Source organism: Paralichthys olivaceus, chromosome 12 (assembly GCF_024713975.1).
Source record: "Paralichthys olivaceus isolate ysfri-2021 chromosome 12, ASM2471397v2, whole genome shotgun sequence".
Lineage (NCBI taxonomy): Eukaryota > Metazoa > Chordata > Actinopteri > Pleuronectiformes > Paralichthyidae > Paralichthys > Paralichthys olivaceus.
This window is the reverse complement of record NC_091104.1, coordinates 23,010,486-23,030,701: the sequence shown is the minus strand read 5'-3', so window position 1 is coordinate 23,030,701 and position 20,216 is coordinate 23,010,486. Positions and strand designations below refer to the sequence as shown.

Here is a 20,216-nt window from a genome sequence, read left to right as displayed (position 1 = left end):
CACGTGCAGCAACAAACATGAAATAACTGGAACAAACATGGCACCAACTGTGTAGATGGTCTACTTGTGACCCTTTTGGTTTGTGGCTGTTTTTGCACTCCACGTTTGTGTAGGTCACCTGTGTTAGTGTTGTGTTAAGGTAGATTGAGTGTGGCTGCTTGTGTGCCTGCTGCTCACTTTTAATCCAGCAGCAGTAATTGGTTGGCCCTTCTGTATTGTGAAATTGTTTGTGCCACCAGTAGAAGTCCCTTATTTACATTTTGCTGCATTAGATGCATATTTACATCAGGTTTAGATTTGAAGTCTTGTGTGCTGAGAGTCATATATAAATGCAGTCAGCACCTGTTCTGTGTCCCTGTTTTTCTCTGGTCTCTCCTGCAGCCTGATTAAACCGATCAGTCATCAATGAGGAGCACCTGCCAGTGGATTGAGGTTCTTTAAAAACCTGTGTCAGGATCAGAAGCGAGGCTTCCAGTGTGGGGACTGCTGGGCCTCAGCATGGGATTTGAACCTTGTGTGTATTGTGTTGTTGGATGATAATAAATCCCATGGTTCTGCTGTTTTTAAAGACTTTATGATGTTGATTCGTATCAATGGTGGTCAGTTTACATGTTATTCACCTTTTAGGGCTGCATAATCGTGGGGCGTAACAATTGTCACAAAAATCATAGACAGTGACAATTCTTATACCACATGCAGAATAGTTATTTTGGAGTCTGTACATCTATTCTCACCTTCCCACCTCTGACCCACAATGCTACAGTCCATCAGTTTCTTATTAATTCTAGTCATAATCCAAATGACCACACACATAAAGCACACAAAAATATAAATTGTGAGGTGATGCATTTGACAATTTGCAAGTTAGCACAGCTTCACCAGTACAATGGAAGGTGTTGGGCAAGAAGAAACATGTCAGCTCAGCAATGCAATAGCGAAATGAAAATAAAAGCAATGTAGTCAAATACAATAGGCTACAACACAAAACTAAATCTATATGGATTCAAAGTTGCAGTATGACAGAAATGGGAAATGAAGTAACAACTTTAACTGTATGGAGTGTGTGTGAGTAGTTATTGCACAGTGGAGTTACATTGTGTGTTGTACTGTGTTTGCCTAGAGGCTGGTTGACAGCTGATGTCTGCATGGAGTGGTGATGTAGTTAAGACAATGGGCGAAAAAGCCTCTTGACATTGGATTTGAACAACCATGTCATGATGGTGATGATTATTAGTAAAGCTGAAATAACTAAAATTCATAAAATGAGCCTCTACCCACCAGCCCCTGACTACACAGACCAAGAATCAAATATTTAATTTCAGTAAACTTTAAATTACTGCTGAATTACTGCATCACTCGCCTGTCCTCTCCACAGTTATCAATCTTTGGACCACTGGGTTCAGATGTGAGACACTTTCTCTGTATGTACAGGACGGCTTTGGGTTCTTGTGGATTTGCACCAAGGTTTGCAATAATCAATAGCTGAGTTGCCTGCTGACTCTGTATGAAGTGTAAATGAGCCCGTTCAGATGATGTGCAGGGGATTTGTTTTGTTTTAAATATTACTTTTTATGTAGACCCAGTCCACCCTCAAGGACTTTCAGGCGTGTTCCCAGCAAGTCGGTGAAGGCTCAGGCCTGTCCCACTGTGAAATTGTGAAGTGCTTCAGTGCTCTCGTGCAGAGCTTCTGAGCCCTTTATGCACACTTTCCGTAAGACTCTGCCAAGGGGAGTTACCCAAAGCATAGCATTGTGGGGGTTAAACAAAAACCAAATGGCAATGTAAAAATAAACCAACAAGCATGGATGGAGCAACAAGTCCTGACGTTGACATTACAAGCAAAAAGTTCTCATGTAAGTGTAAGCACAAAGTTCCAATCCGATTCATAACCACAACTTGTGTCATGGCATTTAAATAACAAAAAGTAAATCAATAATCTAAAACCTATTTTGTATGACAAGAACCTGGACCTTTGTCAAGTCCACTCCCCTTTGATCCCACAAGGATTTCATTCACTGTTGCTGTACGGCAGAGTTTTCTCAGAAGCAGGGACGTGCACAGACATTTTGGTGGGCAGGGGCTCAGATGAGAAAAAGGGCACATCTCAAAATTATTTATAAAAGAAATGTTTCACATCCAACAGTTAAATAATAAAACCCTTAATACACTTACATCCACACAATTGTCAAATACTCAACAGTAGTAGGATGAATAGTTATTAGATGAGGAGCCTTCCATCAAATGATGTAGTTACTGTTTAAGGCAAACTAAATCACTAGAGGGATTTTAATGTGAAACAGCTGAAGGAAGTGGCGGGTTTGGATTAACAGCATATTGTAGAAACTTTAACAAGGCAAAGAGGAGCTGATCAAAACAAGACTTGGTAGTAAAATCCGACCACTTTTACTAATACTAGTCTGTTTTACACTAATTGAGGAAGTATGTAAGCATGACTATAAACACATTTACCCCAGTGCAAGATTTCTCTGGGTAGATTTTGCGTCCTCCTGTTCGGCTTTTAGACACTTGACAGCTGCAGGACTTTTCCTGCGACTGGGCGTGGTCCACCACGAAGCCACGCCCAGTCACAGAAAAGGTCCTGCGCCTGTCAAGTTTTCGTGGCTGGTAGACCACACCCAGTTAGTCATCTTTTCATGATTTTCCACCCTATTCTTATATACTTGGTGATTTTCTTTTAGCAATCGATAACACATTGCTCTGTGATGTGACAAACTCAGAAAAGAAATTATAAATTGCTTTACACAGTGTTTAAAGTCCCTCCTCTCATGAATTTGTCCCTCTATAACTTTTTAAAAAGTAAAATACAAATTTTGAGTGAAGTAAGCAGTCATCGCCACGGATGAGTATTTCTCTGCAATGTCAGTTTGAAAAAAATGTATTCAAGTAAACAAGGTATATGATGCCACAAACCACAGAAATCAATCCTGTGAACTTGTTTGTGAGGCTCAGTGGTTAGAAAACACTGTGAGGGTGCGGAGACAGGGAGACGGGGAGCGGGGACGGGTCCACATTTACAGATCCCAGGCGTGAAATGAAGAATTACATTTACAATTGAGTTTTAGGCCAAGAGGGGAATTTTTTCATGACAAAACTTTTGAATAGATACATTTGGGAAACAAAAAAAGTTTGAGTGGCTGTGATAAGCTGCTGGATTTGTAATTTAGATTTTGATCAAACATTAGATCAAGTCACACCACTCCACCCTGCAATGTTTAAACCCTCTTCTTCTTCCCCTCTGTGCTGTGCAGTAAAGGAGCATTTTATTTAAATTTTCTAGCTGGATGCTACGTATCATTGATGGATCTAACCTCCTCCTCACCTTGTCACCTCTATAAGCCCCGAAAATCCATGCTCCACACTAGATGGCTGTATGGGACGGATGTGGAGATGCTGTGTGTTTCGTGAGCAGAGAAAATGTCGGAGGAAAAAGACACAACATTGGTGTTTTTGTAAAGTGGCCTTGAACTGAGCTCTGAGGTAATGTTATAATTAGTTCTCACGGGGATTAATCTCCTCTCCGACTGTCTGCTGGTTCTGTCTCCCTCTTTTCTCTCCTCCCATGTGCCTCTCTGTCTCTGCCCCCATCTCTCCTTCAAACCCTCTTCCTCTCTTCTCCACTGCCCTGTGGTAGTGGGGGATGGTCAGTGTCGGTTGCAAGAGGGAGAGAGTGGGCAGGTGGCTCAGGGATTGGTGCCAGGGAGAGAGTCTGATTGTGTACAGGTGTACTGTGTTTGCTAATGACTCTCTCCCCCCCTTATTAGCAGTAGCGTGCTGGGACAAAGAGAGAGGCGCTGGAGGACAAGAGACACGGACTGAGATCTGCGGATGTATATGTGTGTGTGAATTAAAAAAATAAAGCAACTTAACTGAACCCTGTCAGACATCGTTTATAACGAGGAACCCACTGTAGCACGCTCGTGCCACCGCGGGTTCCAGCACGCTGCTGCTAATAAGGGGGGGAGAGAGTCATTAGCTAACACAGTACACCTGTACACAATCAGACTCTCTCCCTGGCACCAATCCCTGAGCCACCTGCCCACTCTCTCCCTCTTGCAACAGACACTGACCATCCCCCACTACCACATGCCCCTTGCTCTCTTTCTTTTCCCGTCTCTGAGGCACAGGTGTGACTTCTTTCCTCCGGACCCATTTGTCACCTCACAACACAAGGGAGTAGATAAGAGAGGATGTGATAATCGCTGAATTAGAATAGATGAAATGTTGAAATCTGAAGAGGAGAGTCAACAGGAAAAGAAAGTTTAATTCTGTGCTCTAGAGTAAGATGGTGTTTTGGCCCAGGAGCTGAAACAGGATTCAATCAATACAGACTTGGGAGGAAGGTACGTCTGCTATTATTATTCTCTGCCCGATTTGACCATTTTCTGTGACTTTAAAAATATGAAATATCGTGAAAGATGACATGAAAAAAACAGTGTAGTGTTGATCGGGTGTAAATCAAATGTTCAAATGCATTTTTGTACAAAATCAAGGGTAAGAGTCCAAACTCATCAATCAATCCAACCTTTCTGCAGCCTGCATCAGTAGCTCGCAGGAGTATTCACCATTGTGCATTTGACTTTGAATAAGATTTGTTTTTCAAATCATCAAATCAAAGCAAATTTAATTTGTATAGCTCGTATTCACAAAGCTTTACAATCTGTCCAGAAGGTGCAACATCCTCTGTCCTTAACCCTCAACTAGAGTGAGGAAAAACGTTAAAAACAGCAAAAGTTTAACGGCGTAGAAATGCAGAAACCTCAGGGAGAGTCACAAGTGAGGGATCTCTCTCCCAGGTGGACAGAAGTGCAGTAGATGTCACGAGTTACAGAGCACATCAACGAAATAATACTATATTATACAACAGAAATGAGAGAAGTGGTATATTTATACAAAAGGAAAAGTCGAACAGAGATGAAAGAAGACTCTGTTTGACACAGAAAATTAGCTAAACTGCTTAATTCAGTGTTGCACATCTGGACCCCCATGGCTGACAGTATTTTTGAGGGGATTTTCTTATGCTGCCACAAGATGGCGGTCCAGTATAACTAATAAGTCACAGATTCAGCTGTGAGGCTTTGGAAACAAATAAAATGGGACAGGTTTTAAAATCTGCCCAAAAATGAACAAAATATGAGGATAGAGTCTAGCAGCTGATTCTGAACCATTGTTATGATCCTCCAACATAACAACAAGGGCCTTGAATCCACAGTTAAAATCATGAGGCTACATTTGAATGATAAATAACCTTTTTCAATTTGGACGATTATTAAATAACCTTGGTTTGAATTTTTTTTTAAAAAGGAATCACAAACCTAAAGATTTAAAGATCTGTCATTGATGGAGAAGCTTATACATACATTGGATTTAATCTCTTAAAATACTGTTGGGATTAAAAGGGACTGTAGGCCTTTTCCACAGCAGATTTTTAGACATGGCAGAAAAAACATGTGTAATTAACATGTAGTAATGACAGTTTGACACTGAGCCAGGATGTATAACACCAGCACCATGAACCGAAACAACTGCATTGATTTTCACCATCATTAAGAGGAACAGTCACACATTCTATGATAGCATAAATCCTAGTCCTTTAGTCAGTGATAAATGAATTCAGATTCAGGGTGATGCCACAACACAAACATACCAGTGTCTCCAGAAACAAGAGGAATACCCTGCGTCACTTTGTCGAGGTTTAGTTAAGGCCATTATGATAAGATTTGTTGAATCACAGTGCTGCGAACTAAATCCCGATAACCCTGTTTTAAATTAGTTTCCTTCTTAAGTTGAAACTGAAAGACATCAAAAAGAACAAGGGGCCAGTGTCATTGTGTCGCTCTCCCTCTCTGTCTCACACAAACTCACTGATCATCTGATAACGTCAGACTGACCATCTGCAGCACCAGGAGAAATCCTGGTCCCACATCCGGTCAAGATTCTACAGTCTTCATCAGGCAGGACGGTTTCAGCTTTAACTCAGTAGATTATTATTATTTTGCTTGTGCATGCACACACACAGACACACACACGTAGGAGTGAGAACAATACCAAAATGAAGGTAATGGTTAATGACGCATGACTGAGAACGATTTAGAATCAACAACCCCCTCCCCCTCCAGTAAAGATTTACAAACCCCTTTGTAAACTATACTTTAAGTTATTTATACTGAAGAAGGGCCTCTGAATACATTGTGAAACATGCACACAAATACACAAACTCAAATGATGGCAGAGAATTTATGGGAAAAAGGATCTCCCTTTAAAAAATAAACAAAGAGCCGTCTAATTTTCTCTGTTCATTTCAAAATTTCTGATTCGAGTTTTCTCAGTTCTCTTTCTCCCCTTTCTCCTACTACTCTCTTTTCCTGCCTTTTCCTCTCAATCCCCCCCAATAGCACCTTTAGCCTTTTTAGACAAAAGCAGTGAAATGAAGATGTACAGAAAGTGTAAAGAGTTTTACTGTGACCATCCTTCTCTTCTGCTCTTTTTAACACTATAAGGGACATTACATTAAATATAACCTAGATCCCAGCTCAGGGCAGCCTTTGTACAGTAAAACCCCCAGAATGACCCCGCCTGTGGGTATTACTCTAAGTATATGCAGGCTGGTCCCTGGATGATATAAACCACTGCCCCCTCAGAATGACCCTTTTGGATATTACATCCGCTTTATTCAGGCGTGTTGTTGGACAGCCTGTGCATGGCCCCTGCAGCGATTATTGTTATGGTCACTAATTACAGTCGGGCAAGCTGAGATGACTAGTGTGGCTCTTAAACTAAATATAATCAGGCATGTCCAAGGCCAGCCTTTTTATGACCATGTCAGGATATGGTTCAAGGTACACCAGTTTTATTCAGCTGTGAGGGACTGTAAACAGCTCTGTGGTGAAGCCCCCAGGGCTGCCAAAGCCCCCACAGGATAGCACATGAACCAAATACAGGAACGTCCCCCGGTAGCCTCTTTATATTATAGAACCTTTTAAGTATTAATACCAGGGCACCATGACATTGACTTTGTGGAATAATATGGAAATTGTGTCCAAGACAGGGAAGGTCAGGAAACTTGATACTATCACAAGGGAACTAGAATGGCACTTAGTAAAGCACATATACCACTGCCAAGGTCAAACCATTCTACACATGTCTGTAAGGTCTTAAAATAGAAAAAAGGTAGTAGTCTGGTATTCTGCACCGAATTGTACAGAATGAAAGATAAATATATCAGATTTTTTACATGAGGATTCAGGCATACAAATTATGCAAATATGCACAATGTTAAAGATAAAAAGATGAGGAAAAATATTAATTGAACACTTGCATAATCCTGCTGACGAATAAACCCACTAACTGACACAAGTTAACTATTTTGTTACTTGGTTTAGATAATTGAGATATACTTTAAATGATCTTCTTTCCCTTCTTAAAGTATATAGCCATTTCTAGGCCAAATCGATTAGGAACCACTGCTTTTAAACTTTTTAAACTCAAGCTACATTAACAGAAGAGGAAATTATAAAATTTTAAGCAGCACACTCTGGAAAGTCATGAATGTTATATCATGGCCACAGTGGGATTTAGTAATACTTGATAGATTTGTGTTTGGAGAGGAAACTTCTCACACTGGGTCGGCGTCAGGCCAACATCACTTCTTATTTTTCCCACAGAGCCCCTGAGGGAATGTCAAGGTATACAGCTGAGTTGTTGCTCCTCACTTTGCTAAGCGAGGGACAAGAAATGTGATGCAGGGGGGAGAAAGCAGCAGTGACAGTAAGTGGGGGAGAAGAGAGACGGGAACATGAAACCCGGTCGTAGAATTGTGAAGGGCGGGGACGAGAAAGACAGAAGATCTTATTACTGTCTACAGGTTCTAACTCATCACAGCAACTGTGTGTCATTCAAGCCATGCTGATAAACAGTAATGTTATCAAATGGTTTGACCCTGGGCAGTCAGTGACTCATAACACAGCATGTTCATGTACATATATATATATATGATATTGCGACTTCTTGCTGATCTTGTCTCGCGATACAAGTTATTGCAAGATGAGATCAGCGAGATCAGGAATAACTAGGAGGAGGATAACATGATATTTAAGCTACAAATATGGTTTAAATGAAGCAGTTTTGAGTCAAATGTGAATGTCGGGGGTTTTAATGACACCACAGGAGCAGTACGGAGGCATTTTCTTTTCTTTTTTGTGTGTTTTATTGAATGTCTATCATTTTTAATGTGACTTTAAGTACAAGTGAATATCTACACTGGTATTAAGAATACTACTTTTACCTAAATAAGTGCTTTGTCCAGTATTTTGTTCAGAATAATAGATAATTATTTATTACCACTTTTCTATTGTAGAACATAGTTAAAACCTGTGAAGGGTTGGTGATGCAGCAGCCTCAGCCTCTGCAGCACCACAGGACATGTCCAAGTTACCGAATCCACTTTACACCAACTGGAATAATTTGGTGGCAGCCAGAGATTCTCAGCCAAAAGACTGAGCCTGTTTAATAACCATTAACACCCGGTAACGTGGTGAAACAGCTTCCTCCTGTAAATCATTGGCAAGTTCCACAGTGACAGAAACAGAGCGTCCCCATAACCATAGGAAGTCACTTCCACACTTGCCTGCATGCACACAGTGTGAGAGGAGAGGGGAGGACTGAGAGTCTGAATAACTCACTGCGGCAGGCTGCTGTTGTGGTGCTGGGCTGCTCTGTCTTGTCCTGTCTGTCCCTTGCACGGTGACTTTATCAGTTATTTGTTTTTCTCTATAAGAAAGTATGCAGATGTGGAAATGTCTCACCTCTACAGCTGTTTGTTTTTAGTTTTTCTGTTTTTTTTTTAGTTATATTAGGGGAAACGTCTGAATTATTTCCATGCCAGTTTGTGGAGGGGTGGGGCATGACCCAAGGAAGGGCCTCAGGAGGTGGATCCCAGATTTGATATCACTCTCTTTAACATTTTTCATAATTTCTCAGAGAACATCTCATGGATCTTGATGGAAAAAAAATCAGGCATGTTTAGTGGACTGATAGTGTATGTAGTTTCATGAGGGGACTCTTTTTTGTCAGCTTCTGAAAATTGTAAAAGGATCATTGATATGCTGCTCAAATCTTTGCTCCCCCTCACTAAATAATCAGGATGCAACTCCTCCACTTGCTCCTTTGCTCAGGTGCCTATATTCATAACTTCTAATTTCACCATATGGAGCAGGTTATTTCTGAGATACAAGATCACCACAACACACTATACCTACTGACCAATCAATTCTCCTGGACAATAGAATCACTATTCGTAGAGGATCCTGTGGAGCTCGATGTGTGGATTGTGAGAGGTTCTCTTAGGATGGCAAGAGTTTTCAAACCCCAGCAACCCTCTTTTGACTTCCTGACTATTTCTTTATATGAACTACCCTCATTATTGGAGAGGGCCAGCTCCTCAGCAGGAGTGCACTCCTGTGTAAGAGGCTCCCTCCTGTCTTCATTCCTTTTTTATCCTGTTGGCTGCAGCAACGTCAAAGACATTTCATTGTGCTTTTGTACAGAGACCTCATCCTACACCGATACAAACATTAAAGCCTTGTACACGTTAACCTCATACAATATTTGCTCTGTTTGACACGTGCATCTGAAAAGTTGAAAATTGTCATACTTACCAAACATGGTCATACACAGCTGTTCATCCTGCATTTGTCATTTTAGCCTGGATTATGTTTAACTTGTCTGTAATTGTCAAATATTATAGTTTGCTCTTTCTTTGTAAAAAATGCAGTTTAGGTTTGACTTACGCCCGGGCCACAATGAATACATGAGCGTGTGCGTCCACAATGCCTGCATGAGCAGCGTGTCTCACGCATGTGAACACGCATGTTAGGTTTAGTGAATCCAGTTCATGAAAAAGATGAAAAAGATGGGCATGTTGAACTTGCTTTATAATGCAGGCCTCGTGTGAACGTCTTTACCACACCATGCACTCCATATTTTCGGAAAAACTTCTGAAATCTGGAACCTTGCTGAGAAATCACCTGCATGCTTAATTTGAGTTCCCTCAGTTCACTGCACCTACGACACTAATGTGCATTTAATGCAGTGGACTGTTTTATATATTGACCAAACACATCATTAAACAAGAAGCTGCTGCTCATGTCTTGATTATTTCATCCTACACTATAAGGCCTTTGAAGACATCCCTCCACTCATACTTCTGTGTACTCTCTTGGTCTACTTCAAGAAGAAAATCATATTGCTACACAGTGATGTATTAGACTATACTGCTCTTCCGTGTACCAGCAGTTTCTTATCTGTTTCAACATGACAAAGCATCTGTGCACGGAAACAAAGCTATTATAAGAAATGGGTTTCAGTTTGTTATGAAGGAACTTGAGTGGCCTGCACAGAGGTCCTACGCCTCTGGAATGAAACGGATCGTTGACCGTTTGCCAGGCCTTATCGGCCAACACCAGGGCTGACCTAATTAGTACTCCTGTGGCTGAATTGGATCAACTCCCTGCAGCTCGGCTGTAAAAGTTTTGCCTTCCAAAAAAAGTGGATATGGCTGCAGGTGTTTTTTTTTTCCATAGATGAAATGTTTCCGTGTGTCAGGAAACAACTCTTTAACTCAATATTATAGCTAAAGCTGCACTGTATCCATTGTTACAATCTCCCTTTCTGTCCACCTAATTTCAATTTGTGCTTTGTTTGCCTCATCCTGCCTCCTCTGCATTGCCCACCCTCTGTCCCACTTCCTTTCATTCCTTTTCAAAGAGACACCCTCCGCCACTTTGATCCTCCATCCTCAGCTTTTAATTTCTTCAAAATTAAATCAGCCTCTCTGAAACCTGCCTCTTTTTAAGTGATACTCTTAATTGCCTGGAGAAGAAAAACATGCGCTAACCTCCCTCCAATGGGAGGCCGTACGGAGGTCAACAATAGCAACAAAGAGCAGTGCATGAAATGGAAGGGAGCTCTTCAGCATGTTGAAATGTGTGCCAAAATATTAGTGGTTACTCTTTGAAGAATACCATCTCAGAAAGAAGTGAGGGTATTATCCTCATCATGGGCATAATCAGTGTGCCTAACTATTCATATAGTTGTACCAGCACGTAATCTAGCTTTACTAGTTTTTCACTGCACCTTTTGGCACCGCACTAATACACCTTCAGTTTACTGTTTCTGATGACTTGCGATTAGTGTTGGCGTTTATAGTTTAAGTGTAAAGTGAGCACAGGTCAGCAGGAGTGTACTCACACTTTTAGTTTCCACTGTTCGACACCTTTCACTTCCTCTTCTCCCTCATCATCACCTCTGCTCACTCACACCCTGACATGTGTGTGTTACAAGCAAGCTCTAATAATTACATTATAACTGAACTACAAGGAGTGCATGAAGAGGTTTTACAAAATAAATCATGTAGGGTAAAGAGTGGAGGAATAATAAAGGTGTGTAGATGAAATCAGTGGCCCTAATGCAACTAGGGTTGGTATTAAGCCTATTAAAGGTTCAGTGTGTAGAATTTAGTGACATCTAGAGGTGAAGGTGCATGTTGCAGCTGAATACTCCTTACCTCACCCTCCCCTTCCCAACCTGAAAGAGAACCTGTGGTTTTTAGTTTGTCCAGTTTGGATGGCAGTAAAAAAACATGGCGGCTTCCACAGAGAGGACCCCCCTCCATGTACATATGAAGTTTTTAAATATAAAGAGCCATTCTATGGTAAAGAAAACAACTATTCATACATTTAGATGAAACACACCAGTGAAAACATCACTGGGATTATTTTATATTCAAAATCCCTCTCACCTAAATTTTACACACTGGACCTTTAGGCACCAGTTCCTTCACGGCAGTTACCTGCAGGATTCACTGGGATGTGCTGCAAACGTCTGAAGACAATTCTGTGTAAAGGGAGGAACATTTCAAACTTGATGAAGCACTCGTTAATATTTGCATATTTATGTTCATATGGTCGTAAGTTCTGCACCGTGTAGGCACCAGACCCATTTTAAAAGTATTGATTTAGTTCTGGTATTAAAGAAAGCTACTCTGTAACTTGGTCACATTTTGCTTGTTGTGAAATGTGTAAACAAAATCAAAGGCTTTTTCTAGTTTTATATTGATTGAAATGCTTCCATAAAGGTAACATAAGTGTTTTTTTCATAGCAGTAACCACATGGTGTCTCCTTGCTTTTTGATTTGCTCTAGCTGTGTAGATCACCTGCAATAATGGACATTTTGCAGAATTAAAAAGAATTACTGCCACCTAGTGTTCTATATTTACTGCCTGCCATTTGATGTGTTTCAAAACAGTTTGAAATAGCCACATGCATATTTTATTAGGATTCAGTTTTAAACCAGCTTATCCATGCTATTATCCAATCAACCAATCAAGTGGCAGTTCTGTGGAAGGAAACCACTCGTTAATGAGAACTGGTATGCAGCTGATGTAAAGCGCTGTAGTAACTCAGATAACCACTCTTCAACTGTAGTGGGCAGAAAAACAATGTGTTGAACTCTGAAGAGGACGGTTCTATAACAGCAGACGGTTCTGACTCCACCATACTCTCATTTGTCCCACCACAGTTTCATAATGAACCATATTTTTCCATAATAACAGAAGTGATCTCTAACTTTGCTCTGTTGCTGCATTGTGTAGCTGTGTGCAGCGCTATTCAGCACGTTGTTACCGTCCATGCAGACAGTCCGAGCTCATAGTTTTATCTACGGTTGTGCACGTAAGTCTTGTCACTCAGAATCCGTGGGGTGTGAGAGGGACGTTTGTGCATGTGCACATGCTCCCCCACTTCCACCATAGCGTTAAAGAGTTCTATGGGAAACCCTGAACAGCATGAATCCATTTAGCCAACCTGCCTCGTGTCAACAGTCCACACTGTTGCTGGTAGTGTGATGGTGTGTTGCTCGGCACACCTTTGCCCCCCAACAAAATTATCTAATAATTAATACACAAATAAAATGTTAATATGCAATTAATATCATTATATTTTAGAATACATTCACTTTAAATACTGTAGAGACATATCAATTTGTAGTTAATCATGTTTATTATCAATTAATATATGCTGGCCCATCCCTGGCCGCTGTAGATTCCCTTTGTAAATGTTAACTGAGTGTACAGTTAGATTTAAAGCAGACTGCAGACAGTTGCTACAGCTTTGTGCTTCAGGGTATTCACCATGATAAAGATCCATATTACCTTTTTCTCCTTGTTGATGAATATTAACCAATTTAACACTCTGATGACTACCTGAAACTTACAGATGATGTTGGTTGTATCCGGGAGTATGAATATGTGTTAAATATTTAAGGGGTGTGAAAATACAGGTGCTACAAACAGCTCAATAAAATGAATCCACTTGACATCCTGTAGATTAAACTTTAATGGCTGTTAGTGAAAGAGATGGTGTTGTCTGCACACATGCGTGTGTGTGTGTGTGTACGAGAGTGAATCTGTTGGATACCTGATATATTTAACTTTCATGGCTGCTTGGTTTGAGCTGGTTATTCCTCTCACAGCATGTGAATGAGTGCAGCGCCGTATAGGCCATATGTGCTATGTCTGTGTGCTGCAGTGTATACAACAAAGCAGGCGAGGGTGAGTGTTTGCAGTTTGTTTGTTAAAGCCTGCATGCAAAACACCCCTGTGTGTGTATATGTGTGTGTATCCCAATGTGATCATAGATACGTTGGTACAGGAAACTCCAAGGCAGGAAAAGTTTTTCTTCACTGAGATTTACAGTTATATCAGGTCACAGTAATGGGATTTCACCTTAACTGCTATAGTGGAAATGTCAAGTTTGACACAGAAACAGATGACAGAATAAAACAGCTGTCTCTCTCACCCCCCCCTCTCTCTCTCCAAGAACCTGTCAGTCTGTCAACGAGGTGCCTTCAAACAACAACCAGTGCAAATGAGATTGCATTGCTTTGTATGTGCATGCCTGTGTACTTGTTGGTACGTATATATGATATGTGGGGAATGCAGAGAAGACATTATGCCTGGTAATTTAAATGTAATCTTAATTCAATCCTACTACTATAATGAATAACTATAATTGAATGTGCTGGTGTAAAACGTTTGTCAATGAAACATTTCTTCAGTCAGTTGACAAAGAAAAAAACAAATGAATGTACTGATTGATATAAAAATTATATTAGATTAATATATTAAAAATGAATCATTAGTTGCAGCCTTAAACTCAATTCAACAGCTCTTGACTTATTTCACTCAAAAACATGCTGTGACCTGCTGTAAATGTAACTTGTTCTAAATCAACAAAAAGAAGAGGATGCATCCTCTGGGGACCATGAATGTCTGCCAAGTTTAATGGTAACTTCAGGATTTGAAACAAACGTCTTGTGCTTCAAAGTTAAAACATAGAAAATAACAGAAGAGCCTATAGGGGCACAAAGACAAGTGATCAAATAATGTGTTTTTTTACACAAACAAAAATGATATGAACACACACACACACACACACACACACACACACACACACACACACACACACACTGTGTACATTTTGATTAGAAACGTGTGGTGTACAGTGGATTGGGATTATATGGCTCACTGACTCACTCTGCAGTTGGGCAATCTCTCTCCCACGAGTGCTCATGTTGACAGAGGTGTTGAAAGAAACACATTTTCTCATCCCCCTTCCATCATCTTCATCGTAAACTGCATCAAATCCAGCTTTGGTGCCATGAACGAAAACACAAAATCTATAATAATCGAAAAAGAAATGACACTCCATCCATCCATTATCTACGTATTACATAAACATAAACATGAGTGCGACTGATGATCACAGAGACCGGATAACATGCTGCTTTCCTCCATTGTGTCTGCAATTTGTCTTGTCATGTTAGACGATATTTTTACTCTTGTGTCTCGCCCTGCCTGCTCACAGTGACCTGGAAGGTTCCCTGGCCTTTGTTTTCTCCTGCGATGTATCTGTGCACGCCTCCATGATTTACTGTGTTCTTGTTCAAGGTCAGGGTTGACCATTACAAAAGGCGACTTCCTTCCTTGCTTTTGCCCTTTGCAGAACCTGCAGTACATTAAGTTGCCTTTAAAAATGAGCCATGGGGGGCGGCGTATAACTCAACACATCCAGGGTTTGCCTCGTCCACAGCATCCCAGGTTTGATTCAGTCCCGTAGTCCTTTGCTGCATGTCTTTCCCCACTCACTGAGACTTCAGTTCCTGTGGTATCTTTGACTGGTATTGTAAAATAATAACATCAGCGTATTAGAGAGTAGAGTTACCATGTCAATGCAATTGTCCCATTGTCTCACTTTACACTTTAACATTAAACACCATCACTGATCACACGTTATCAGGACACGTACAGTACTGACGTTTACTTTGTGTTTGTTTGATTCTCTCAAGTTTATGAGACGAATGTTGAAAGCCGCTACACAACACGAGATGCAACTTGACTCGCACAGACAGGACATCACGGTTAAGGGGACCGGAACGATCCAGAGTCATTATACGACATCATTGATTACTACTTTAGATTATAGGACTAGATGGTGAATATCCCATGTGAGTTCAATAGAATAAAATGAACATTTTAAATAAAATAAAAATAATGCCTTAAAAATAATGGACCTTACTTTGTAAAGGGCCTTGAGATAATGTATATTATGATGTGGCACTATACAAAACAAATTAAATAGAATTTTTATTCACATTTGCACTAAACACATCTAATGTTGGTCACAAAAGTGGGAGAAATTGTTGCACTGTCGAGCACTAAATCTGTGTGAGAGTTGTAAATAGAGATGAAGTGGTTACTGGTATCAGGGTAAATGGTAAAATCCTGACTGAACTGTTCGTACTGTTTCACTGTTAGTGGTCAAGTTGCATGTTGCAGCTGAACACCCCTCACCTCACCCTCTCTTTCCAAACATGAACGAGAACCTGTGGTAGCTCCAGTTGTCATAAAAACTCAAAAGGTGTTTAGTTTGTCCAGTTTGGACTACTTTAAAAAACATGGTGGCCTCTGTAGAGAGGACCTGATATAAAGATCTAGGTTAAAGAAAACAACAATTTGCACAATTCAGATGAAACACACTAGTGAAAACATCACTAGGATTATTTTATATTCAATTTCTGCCAATAGATCCCGTTCACCTAAATCTCCCACACTTGACCTTTAAACCTGCAGTTGTTTAGCATGGTGATTTGGCACCAACCAAAGTTAACGACTGCCAATACACAGGCGCAGCAAGCAATGTGGATTTGTTATGTGTGATAGAAATGTGGTGGAAAGACACAGAACACAGATATTTCCTACGAAGGACCCAGAACAGAAACCTTCAAACCAAATAAGCACCAGATTCATATTCACGCTTTAATAATAGGCTGGGTATACCGCAGGGTTTTAAGGTTGCAGTAATTAAACTTCTGCTCAAATGGCCTACTCATGACCCAAATGTTTCAGCCAAGTGTGAGCCCATATCAAACCTCCCCTTCATTTCTACAGTCCTGGAAAAGGGTGTAGCAAACTAGTTAAGTGATTTTTTTCACAGCAATGGTTTATTAAGACTCTGGATTCAGGTTACATCACAGCTAATTATCACTCATAAATTTCACTGTGGGAATTTACCACCAGGTAGTAAACTTCCAACACCAGTGTTTCCGATAACAGTGCACATTCCTCAAGAAAAGACAGAGTCTGTGCAGTGTTTGGGATGTGTGACAGTAGATCTCACTGTAGCCACTCCCCCCCCCCCCCCCCCCCCCCGCTGCACATGAAGCTGTTTCCAGTGTTTAAATACCAAGAATATGACGGTCACTTCTTATGGTAATATAAAAGATCATTTTGTTCTGTTGCTTCATTATAAATTGTTTCTCTGTCTCTCTCTCACTGAGAGGACAGTGACCTTGTTGGTCACTGTCCTGTCGTCATGTGATAAACCTGTCATCATGTGATGGGACTCTGTAAAACACAAACAATAGAAGGATAAAAACTATGTAGAGGTCAGGCGCGGTGTTACCCTGTCAAAACAGTTTGGTTGCCTGGTTCGCACAGAAAAAACCGCATGGTGCTTTGGTCCACTGTGTGGAGCAGACACCTCACATAACTAGTGACCTGAGCACTACTTCTGATACACAAACATGAATCAATTCAGTTTTATGCCTATACAAGTACAGACAGTGTGGCCGGTGGTCAAGTTGTATAATCGGTGTGTTCTTTAACATGATAACACCATCTACTGTGGCAGCCCTATTTTTCACACCCTTTCTCTGAAGTCGTAACACAGTTGTGTATCAGACCAATGCTTCCATCCCTGTAGGCATACTGCTAGTACTGCTAAAAATGAGTACAAGGTAAGAAATACTCAAACATGTTTTCATGTTTTCTTACCCTCTGAATAAACTTTTAATGCCTGGGACAAATTAAACGCATTGTTTAGTAGGAAATGTGTTGTTACAGAGGCAGTCAGTGTCAACACAGTGTGTCTGAGTTATTCAGCAAATGAACACAGTGAGACACACACACACAAACACACACACACATTGAACGAGGCAGTATCACTGAAGTTCACCTGGCTCTCTCCAACATTTAAGAAGCTCTCAGAGAGTTCTGCTTTAATGTAACTGCAGTAACTGTCCCATTAGTGCTGCTGTCATTATGAGAGCAGGAGAAAGAAAGTCCATGTTCACTAACACGAGCTGTTCAGTTTGTAAGTGAACAAGATCTCCTCCTTCAGACTGCATGAAGAGCAGCTGCTATTCTGGGAATAAAGACAGTTCACTGCTCCTTTATGGAATGATTTTTCTAATTTATCTTTCTTGAAAATAGTAATTTGTTCAGTTTATCTGCCAATTTCCATGTATTCTATTTATTTTGACAAAATGATAGTGTTTGCTCAACAACAATGATCTTCTTGGTGCTATGGTTCTTCACACTCACTGAGCACTATATTAGGAACACCTGCATATCGGCTTATTCATGCAATTATCAAATGAATCATGTGCAGCAGAGCACAAACTCGTTCAGATCCCGGATGGTTTGAGTGTTTCTGAAACTGTCAATCTCCTGGGATTTTCACACGCAACTCAAAATGGAGCAAAATGGAGCAAAAAGGGCGGCTGCACACTAGGATTTTCAACTCTTGACAAATTTTAAAAAAGACCACAGACGTACAGATTTAACCGATTCTGAATCTTATAATCTTCAAAACGCACACACTGCATGATTTGACCAGAACGTCAGACCACACACTTGCTGTTTGTAGGAAATAATTTCAAAGAAGCAACTCCAGAGACAGAAAGTCATGATATCTTCATTTTTCTTTATGATGGTTGGATTTAAGGTGCATTACCGCCACCGTCTGAGCTAGAGTCTGGAAACTAATGTGATCGAACAAGAGTTAAGAGGAAAAATACAACGAAACAAAAAGGACCGACGTCCTGTGTTTTGCAGCGAAAAAAAGGATGTAGTCATGGCTGACAAGGTTCATACATTTTGCAGTGCGAGCTGGAGGCGACTTTGAAATGTACTGTTGTTTTAAGTCGCAGCTGTACAAGTACGCAACATTCGTTCAGTGAAGCTTCCTGGTCAGCTTGTTCTCTTGCTCCCGTTCTCTCTCCCTCGCTCTTGCAGGTTTCTGTCGGAGCTGATGTGGAATCGACATCGGGGAGGCGCCGACTCCATCGGCAGCATTAAGATTATTTTGTAAACCCCTCACACTTCAGGATTGTTTGGGCAGATAATTGGCCGAGGAAGAGCAGAAAAACAACATGTTGAAAAGTGAACCTTGAGGTGGATGGTCTACAACAGCAGAGACTATGACACTGCTGCTCACCACAGTGACCAACCTGCCTGGTGTCAGATCCAGACTGCTGCTGGTGGTGTGATGGTGTACGGGATGTTTCCTCGACTCTCCATCTATTGAATTGATCGAGTATTGTTCTAACAACATGGCAACATAACCTAGCATCATAATACGCAATTCTCTGTACTAAATCCTTAACATATATTATAGTATGTGCTCACATCAGAACAGTAAGTCTATGTTGTGATGTTTTTATTTATTGAATTATATTATTACAAAATGCCTTTATTTTAAATTCATGTTTGTGTGTTCAATTTCTAAAGAAGTATGTTCAAGAATTGTACTTTAAAAAAGCTAAACTTATTTTTCTCTGACACCCATGCACTCATATACAAAATGAAAGTCCCACACTGGTTTTCTGGACGTGATGGTGAGTTCAGCGTCCTCTCCAGTCAGATGTGAATCCAGTATTAACCTTTATGATGTGGATGAGTGAGTAATTGGCAGCATGAATGTACAGCTGACAAATCTGCAGGAACCTTTTCGATGTAATCATTTCAACATTGAGAAAAGAAATTGAGAAAAGTTTCCAACCTTTTAAACTTACGCCATGACGAGCAAAGTGTAGAGGGAGGCTGATGTTGAAACCACTGCTGCATATACCAGTGACTAAACACCAAATTTGTTGTCTCAGTAATCATTATTTGGCTCCGGAAACAACTAATGAAAAAGTAATGACGACGACAGAGAAACAACAAACAGCATAAACAGCTCCTCGAGTGTTTGGGTTTACAACTGCTGTTGTATACGTGAACAGATGGCTTAAGAAATAACAAAGGAACAAATACAATTTTAATGTTCCCCGTGGGGTCACTGAGTTATTACAACAGTATAAAAAAAAAAACGCTACAACAAAGAAAATTTATGGAATATAAATCAGCGTAGAGCAGATTGGATGTCGATGTAGATTTAAGTAAAACATGAGCCGGTATAAAAAAACAATAAATGTGCACATCAAGCACGTGTGAGGAATATTATTATTATTATAATACCAACACAATGTAGGCAAAGTGAAAATACATTGGATAAAAGATCCATTTACTCTTCAGCAAGCAAGGCGGTCATTATCACAAAATTAATCCTAACTGAGTGAATCAGTTGATGCAATGCGGACCTCATGGCCCTGAACAGCAGCCTGTACATCTTCCTGCTCATTACACAGCTACCAACCAAAAACATTCATCTTTTGGCACAAAAACAACTTCATTACAAGCTCAAGTCATTTACACGCTTTTGCCAATGAGCTAATTTAACATGCCTGCGGCCATGCAAACATTTGTAACCGAAATCCTCGGCTTCGTTCTGGCACTCGCGGTGGGCTCCTGATTATTAGG

General features: G+C 40.5%; 1 long non-coding RNA gene across 1 annotated transcript; it reads left to right on the top strand.

Moving 5' to 3' along the window:
* Window positions 1-4,098: 4,098 nt before the first annotated feature.
* On the top strand, window positions 4,099-19,105 carry LOC138412450 (uncharacterized). The gene is made up of 2 exons (XR_011244819.1): window positions 4,099-4,361; window positions 18,651-19,105. It is a non-coding gene; the product is annotated as an uncharacterized lncRNA (long non-coding RNA).
* Window positions 19,106-20,216: the final 1,111 nt, after the last annotated feature.